The sequence below is a fragment of the Heterocephalus glaber genome, unplaced genomic scaffold (genome assembly GCF_053883595.1).
Source record: "Heterocephalus glaber isolate CG9 unplaced genomic scaffold, H.glaber_assembly_v1.0 deba00001004, whole genome shotgun sequence".
In the NCBI taxonomy this organism is placed as follows: domain Eukaryota; kingdom Metazoa; phylum Chordata; class Mammalia; order Rodentia; family Bathyergidae; genus Heterocephalus; species Heterocephalus glaber.
The window spans coordinates 9109743-9117429 of NW_028258179.1; the positions used below are offsets into that span (position 1 = coordinate 9109743).

General features: G+C 54.3%; 1 long non-coding RNA gene across 6 annotated transcripts; it reads left to right on the forward strand.

The window, feature by feature from the left end:
* Window positions 1-451: 451 nt before the first annotated feature.
* LOC110346412 (uncharacterized) lies at window positions 452-4389 on the forward strand. 6 transcript variants are annotated; one of them, XR_015450611.1, is made up of 4 exons: window positions 452-980; window positions 1199-1280; window positions 3275-3385; window positions 4055-4389. It is a non-coding gene; the product is annotated as an uncharacterized LOC110346412 (long non-coding RNA). The 6 variants fall into 6 exon arrangements; XR_015450610.1 differs by lacking the exons at window positions 452-980; window positions 1199-1280 and adding exons at window positions 1637-2389; window positions 2953-3035; XR_015450609.1 differs by lacking the exons at window positions 452-980; window positions 1199-1280 and adding exons at window positions 1637-2139; window positions 2280-3035.
* Window positions 4390-7687: the final 3298 nt, after the last annotated feature.

Here is a 7687-nt window from a genome sequence, read left to right on the forward strand (position 1 = left end):
GCCCGATGGAGGGGAGCAGAGACCCCTGGGTGGCAGTAGAGCCTTCAGCCTGGGGGTGCCCAGAGGTCTCAGGAGCAGGCAGGCTGGCTGATCTGGAAGTGGGTGCCATTCACCCTCCGCTTGGATTCTGGGTCCCTCCAGATTACCTGGCAGCCCACTGGACACCAGGTTTCCCACCAGCTGTGGCCCTCCCTGCCCCTCCCTCAGGGCCCTGGACAGCTGCCACCCCTGTCCTGGCATGGTAAATGGAGCCCTCATGCAGGCAAAGGCTCAGAAGTAGAGGTGCTCTACTGGGGTGCCATGGGGGGCAGATCCTGACCAAGCCCTGGCATCCACCCCACCTCTGTCCCTTGCCGGGCTTCACTGATTGCCATGGCCTGGCTGCCATGTGGATCACGTCCTCTGCAGAAGAAAACACTGCATTTTTTCCACATATTGAGCAACACCCAGTCTTGATTCCCTGCTAAAATTTCCACAGATGTTCCCCTGGGCTTGGCTAAGCAGCACTGCACGGGCAGTGGAAATGGAGCAAAGGTGCTCAGGGCCTGGAGCCACTCCCCACAGAGGAGAAAGTTGCCAGGGACCAGGACGCCAGGGCAGGGAGAAAATCTAGGAGCAGAGGTCTCCACTAAGGAGAGAAAGAAGGGGTGAAGGAGAGAGGAAGAGGCAGGAGGGGAAAGGTGGGCAGAAAGGAAAGAGGAAGGGAGAGGGCAGAGGGGAAGTGAGGAAGGAAGGAAGGAAGGAAGGAAGGAAGGGAGAGAGGGAGGGAGTGGTAAGGGGAGGAAAGGAAGTAGAGAAGGAAGACAGGAAAGAAGGAAGGAAGAAGAGAAAGGGAAAGGGGAGAGAAGGAAAAACAGAAGAAAGGAGAAAGAGAGAGGAGGAAAAAGAGAAGAGAGAACTCCAGCCGGAGTCCCAGCTGGACGATCCAGTGGAAGCCAACTACAGCAGCCCCGCTCAGTGAACTCTGGAAGTGGACGAAGGTCAGATGGCCTCCAACCCTGTGTCCGACGGTGACTGGATCTGGGGGTGCCGCTCTGCCTGGCTAGCGGTGTCGCTGGGCGTGGCCTGGATGGTGACCCCGCCCCGCCCTTCTCTGCTTCCGGTGCCGGCCCTTCCTCCCTGCTGCTCCTGCTGTGGAGCCAGCCCACCCGAGGCTGGACCGTGAGCCACAGGCAGCCTCTCCTTCTTTCCCCTGCAGGTGTAGTTTGTCCCCGCGAGGAGAAGGTGACTAAGAGCCGGGAGCTGGGCCCACCCCTCGACCACCTTGGGGCCTCCTCAAGGTCAGAGGGATCTTTTATTTTTTTGCTTTTCTTTAAATTTGATTAGTGCCTATTCATCATTCAGAATAATGGGTTTCTTTTTAGCATCTTGATTGGTGCCTATTACATACTTTATTTTTTATGCAATTTGCCTCTTCATTGGCCAGTTGTCTCCTTCTCCCGCAATGCAGCCTCATTGAGGCCCAGTTTCAACTGTGAAGCCAACCTCAAGCCTCTACCTTGGCCAGACACATAGTAGGTGCACAGACGGCTGCGGAATAAAAAAGTGAAAGGGACTATGGATGGAGCTCAGTGGTAAAGTGCTTGCCTGGCATGTGGAATCCCTGGATTCCATCTCCAACACCAGGCAAAAGAGAAGGGAAGGAGGAAGAGGAGGGGGAGGGGGAGGGGAGGGGAGGGCAGAAGGAAGGAGGGGAAAAGAAGAAAGAAAGAACGGATGGGGAGAAGGAGGGAGGTCTTGCCTTGCAAACTATTCTATTAGAACAGAGATTTCCAAAAAATATGGAAAGCTTAACTTGTCAGATTAGAATAAGAAATATTCAGATTTTTGCTTTATTGACACCACAGAAGTCACTTATCTGTACTTCAGATGAAACCACTGTGTGCACTCATTATGAGCAAAGCCACCCTAAAATGTGGTGGGGTCCCTCTCAATCTCATCCTTCTCAGCAGAGGGCTGCGGTGGCACACAAAACTACATGTGGTCTTATTTTCATGTCTCCGCTAGACTTCCAGACAAAAACATTCCTTGATCAAGGAGTGGAAAAGGAGATTTGATATCAAGTCGTGCGATCTTTTTTTTGGCTGACAGCACGCAATTCAGCTGTTGGGGATGAAGTGCAGCCTCAGCGCACACCAGGTACCAAGGCGTCCACTTGCCTTCACCCTCTGTTGTACCAGCACAGCCCTCACCTTAGTCTGCTCAAGCTGCTTCAGCAAAATGCTGTACAGTGAACTGGGCACCTGGCAGCTACAGAAACGGACTGGTCACATTCCTAGGATCAAAGCCCAGCAGATGCGCAGTGTGGAAGCACGCTTTCTGCTCCACAGCAGTGACTTCTCACTCGTCCCTGGAGGAGGCCATCAACAGGCCCCCTCAGGACCCCTTGGTAAGGACACGAATCCCATTTATGAGGCAACCACCTCATGGCCCAGTCATCTCCCCAAAGCCCCACCTTCTACCCCATGCCCTTGGGGCTCAAGACTTCAACATGTGAATCCGAGAGGGGAGCAAACATTCAGGCCACAGCACCGCTCTTCACACAAGGGCAAAAGACACTGATAAGTACCAAGAGCAGAGTAACCAGGAAAAGCAGTGCCCCTGCATTTGTTACCAACTGTAAGAAAGTTCCACGGCCTTCCCATGACTTAGCGCAGGGGGACTCAGAGCCTTGGACATACAAGCAGCTCAGGGAAGGACTTGGGCCGAGTGGCTGGTGGTGCAGATGGGCTTGGGGGGTGGCTGTTCTGCGGCCCCCTGCACCTGACCCGCACTGAGAAGAAGTGCAGGGCCCTGGGTGGATTGGAGGTGACCAGGACCCTCCCTGCTGACACATCACCCGGACCTCTCAGGCCCTGGACAGAAGCTGGCCTGCAGCCCAGAGCCCCAGCTGAGCTGCATCGGAAGGTTCCAGCAACTCCTCCTCCATCCGTTCCTCTCTCTTCCATCAAGGCTTCCTCTGGAGCAGAGGGCCCGGGCCATCACTCCATTGCTCTTCCAACCCTCAGACCAAGGACAGAGCAGGGGACAAGCAGGTCCCAACCCCACCCTCCCCAGGCCCTGGCCCATCTGCTTTCCCCAGCAGCACGGCAGAGGGAGGTGACCCATCCCCTCCACCTGGGCTTCAGGGGATACCACTCGCCTCCCACCCGTCCTCGGCCTCCTGACACTGAGGACAGCCAGAGCCCCTCTCCTGGACGCTGTCCCCTTGCCCATGGGTGACGGAGCTGCAGGAGGAGTTTCTACACAGGGCAGCTCCTTTCCGATGTCACAGGGTACCTCAGCCAAGATTGAAGGAGGGTGGCCCCGAGCTGCCCCTTGCCAGCCACGTTCCAGGGACAGCAGTCAAGGCTGTGGCCTTCAGAGTGGCTTCTGGATGGAGAAGGTGTGTGCACCGAAGGTTCTCTTCCTGCACTGCCCTCTGGGGAGCTGTCCCAAGACAGGGTGAGGCAGGGCTCCTGGGGGGCAGAGGGGCCAGGCCTGCCCCTGGGAGGCGCTTCGTGAGTGATGGAAGGGGCTGGTCAGGAGCTCGGCCCAGATTGTGGCTCGGCCATGGGCAGTGAGCCCCAGTATGCTGCCACATTAGAATTCAAGTAAAGTCAGGAGATAGGTGGAAGGCTTGGTCCCCCGCTCATGGTGCTGTGGGGGCCTAGAGGGGAGTCCTTCAGTCACCCAGGATGTGGCCTTGAAGGGGACTGCGAAACCTCAGGCTTCTCCTCTCCCTCTGCCCTCTGGCCCCTGCCACATACCTCCCACTGTGCCCACCCAGCTCCCCCACCAGGGTCCAGAGAAATGCCCCACCGCAGCAGAAAGCTGACCACCAGTCCTATGGCTCATGTCCTGCTGCTCACCAAGCCCAGTGCAGTTAGGTGGGTCCCATCTTGTCATGTCACTCACCAAAGGACCCACGCAGCTCTGGGGTGACTCGGTGTGTGCAGAGGCCAGAGCCACTGCCTCCCCCTCCCTGAGGAGTCAACGGTGAGGCTGGGTGTGTCTGGTGGGGCACAGAAGGTGACCTTGGGTTCGTATCATGTCCTTCATCCCTTCCTCTCAGCACTCTTCTGCTCTGCATCCAGGAACTACGGAGCTCTCCTTCTGGCCCTTCCACCATGGTATTTCTGCCCTGGACCAGCCAACCCTGGACTGAATCCTCTGAAACACTGAGCCAAGCTAACCTCTTTTCCTCAAACTTCCCATATCAGGTAGTTTGTCCAGCATGGGGAAAGCTGACTGTTCCGTGGTCCTTCCGGTCCCTGGATAATTCCCTGTCTGAGCGTATTTGCACCCTGCTCAGAGAAAACTCCGAGCAAAGAAGGAAGATAAAACTCCCCTTCAGGGTCCAAGATGGGAGTTGGATCTTTGTAAATTAAAAAACAAAGGGAAAAGCAAGTCTGTGGCCCATCTTTGAGTGGGAAGCTTCATTTATTCTCCTGCTCTTACTTACCCGCCCACAACAGGGTGAGAGCGATCTGATCTGTGAGGAGGGAGCAGCAGCCACAGCCTTTTCTGTCTTCTCCAAGCATCTGCGAGGTTGCCCTCCCCTCCCCTCCCCTCCCCCTCCCCCTCTAGACCCCAGCTAAGTACCTCTCAGTGCCTGTCCTAGGAGAGCCTGGGAAAAGCCCATGGGCCATGGCTTCCATGGAATCCTTGGCATCTCACCCCAGTCCCCCAGTACCCCCAGTAAGGGCTTCTAAGTTGGCACTTTTGCCCAAAATGAAGAAAAGGATTTTCACAACACCCATGCATTTCCCACTTGGCCAGAGCCACTGCAGCATTGCAGGTAATCGGGCTGGAGACGCATGCTCGGGGACTTCTGGTTAGAGTGACCGTCCTGAGGTGCCCAGTGTGCCTGGAGGGCCACCTGGCCCCCGTCAGCTCCTCGCCGCCACTGCTTTCCCATAAATGACGCCAAGCAAAGGTATTGGTACAAGAGGCTGCCCCAGCACATTCACACCGCCCCTTCTGCCACAAACTCGGCACCCAGCGTGGCCACTGCCCACAGCCGGCGTGGAGATGCTTCTGCAGGCAGTGGCGCTCTGTGATGTCCCGGAGACAGGCGGGAAAGCAGGTGCAGAGCCTGCCATGGGCGGTAACCTCGGCAAGCCCCGTCCTACCAAGTGGGGTGTGTCCTGGACATGGGATTTTGCCCAGGGACCACACTTTCGATGCCAAACCTCAGGACCCATCCTCATCCTCAGTCCCGGAGGCTTCCGCATGTCTGTTCCCTGCCAGTTTCACGGTTTGTGTTTTACATGGAAGCTCGTGATCTGTTAGGAATTAAATTGGTACCAGGAGTGAGGTTTTCTTTTTCTTTTTTAGAAAACATATCATTTATTAGATGGACTTAAAAATCCACACAAATCAATTTCAGGCACTTCTTGAATACAGACTGCGGGAATTTTCTACCAAAGAAGAGGATATCTAGCAGGCAATGACGTGAAAATTTAAGCTTTAGTTTTAGGACAATCTGAAAGGTTTAGACACTTGTAAGAAATGTTGCATACGCAGTCCAACAGGCCCTGTTACATGTCTTCACACTCACACCACCCCATTCTAAGGTTAAATGGAAGAAGTCATATTTTAGCATTCAGACTGCTAAATTCTAGCTTTCCATTCCTTCACTATTATGGTCTAAAACTCTTACACATTCTTTGATATAGTTTTACTTTTGTGTAAGAGGAGCATTGAAGACACTTTCTATAATGTATCTGCACCTACACAGAAAGTGCATGAAGCTGATTATTCTGATACCTTTAGAAACCCATTTCAATAAGTTCGTTTTGTAAAAATAGGCTTCTTATTACTAATTCCTTTAGACATCTAATGCTGACATTTGCTCTTTCAGTAAATATGAAGGGGAAAAATGGAACAGGGCAATGGATTAAGGAAGACTTTAGATTAAACACCACACACAGATTCCATTTGGCATCTTTTCCCAACCTAAACGGAACTGGTATCTCCAAAACAACCTTCTCGGTAAAAAGAAGATGATACACATACAACTTAACCTCTAGGCCTGACCAGTAAGTAGCTCGAGTAGCTGGGAGAGTTTAGGTATTTCTCTTATCCTTCTGAATCTACCTCTCAGCATATAACGTTAAAATCAAGAAGGTTTAAAATGTGAAATCTGGTATAATGTGTAGGATCCAACTACTGGCAGCTGTACACTGAGTATACCAGGATCCAGTTTTCTGGCAGTGCCCTCTAATGAGAAAAGCCCAAATCAGTAAACCAAGCTGGTGGTGGCTGCATAGTGAGGAACCAGAGGAGCTATGCAGAAGCTAGTGGTTAGAAATAAGGTCCCAGGCAAAGTCTAGCACTCCTTCAGGACAGAGAAAACCTAAGTTCACTGGTGGTGATGGAACATCCTGGGGAACAAGGACTGCTAAACTGTGTGAAAGTCCATCCTGAAGCAAGAAGCCCCAGATTATAGCTGAAGAGTGGCAGAGGCCAAAGTCAAGTCATGTGAAGAAACCTTGTCTCCACCCAGGCTTGGAAACGGGGCTGATGCTGGCTACAAATGGGCAGCTGAGAAAAGAGCCGAAGTTCACAGTCTGTGATGTGCTGCTGCCCCTTCTGCACACAGGAAAGCGGCATACAGATACAGATACATTCTCAAAGAGCCAGCAGACAAAAACCAGAAGGTCATCTACAGCTTTTCTATTCACACTGATGTAAACAGATTCCGAGGCTGTCTGTACTGTATGTGGTGGCTTAGTCGCAGCCAGAAGTATAAAGTGCCTGTGAGAGGGGACAGCAGTGTCCCATTTCTAGGCATCTTAGCACTGTACCCTCAGATAAAAGGAGCAGATCTCAGGGACCAGGTGTGAGGTTTCTGCCACAGATGTCCCATGGCCCCTGTGCCCTGTGTGGAAAGCAGCCCTTCCTCTGGGACTGCTGCTGCACACGGGGCAGACTTCAGCGGGGCAGATCGGTGGCCGTGTTCGCCTGTAGCTCACTGAGCCATGGAGAACACGGATGAGTATCGTGGGGCATGTGACTCCTGACGGCACCTGCTATGGTCCCCTCCGGCCAGCAGGGTCCCAGAAGGAGCCAACCCAAAAGTGCTGAGGCAGACGAGTGCATTCTTTGTCACACCCTCACCCTGCAGGACCCTGCCCACGTGAGGGCCTCACCCAGAAGGACAAGGTGCTGAGCTCCCCCAGCCCTGGCTCTGATGTCAGCCACAGCCGGCTCTCCTGACTCCTCTCCCCAGACCAAACCCCGTGTCCCCCGAGGAGCCCCGTCCTGCACAGGCCTCTGGAGCACCCAGGTCCCCTCGCCGTTAAACACAGACCACCCCGGCCACAGCTGAGGCCCATTTCCTCTTCAGTCCCCTTGGAGAATGAAAAGCAGCTGGGAGACATCTGCACATGCTGTGAGCGTTGAGTGTGCACTTACAGACTGCTGGCCGGGCCACCCCACCCTCCCTGCAGTCAGGAGCCCCGTGGGGCCGGCCGGTTCCTGCGGCCTCCCGGGTGGGTGGGCTCTCTGCCCTTCGGAGCCTCCTCAGCTGCCCCAGGGTCACACAGGAAAGCCAGCCCCACGTGCAGGTGAAAACAGTGCACCCCAGGAAGCCCCAAGGGCTTTCTGGGCACACCAGGAAGGTGCAGGGGGAGCTCTTCCTTTAGAGAGAGAGGAGGAGAGAGGAAAGGCCGTTCTGGGAGGGGAGAGCCTCCTCCTGTAC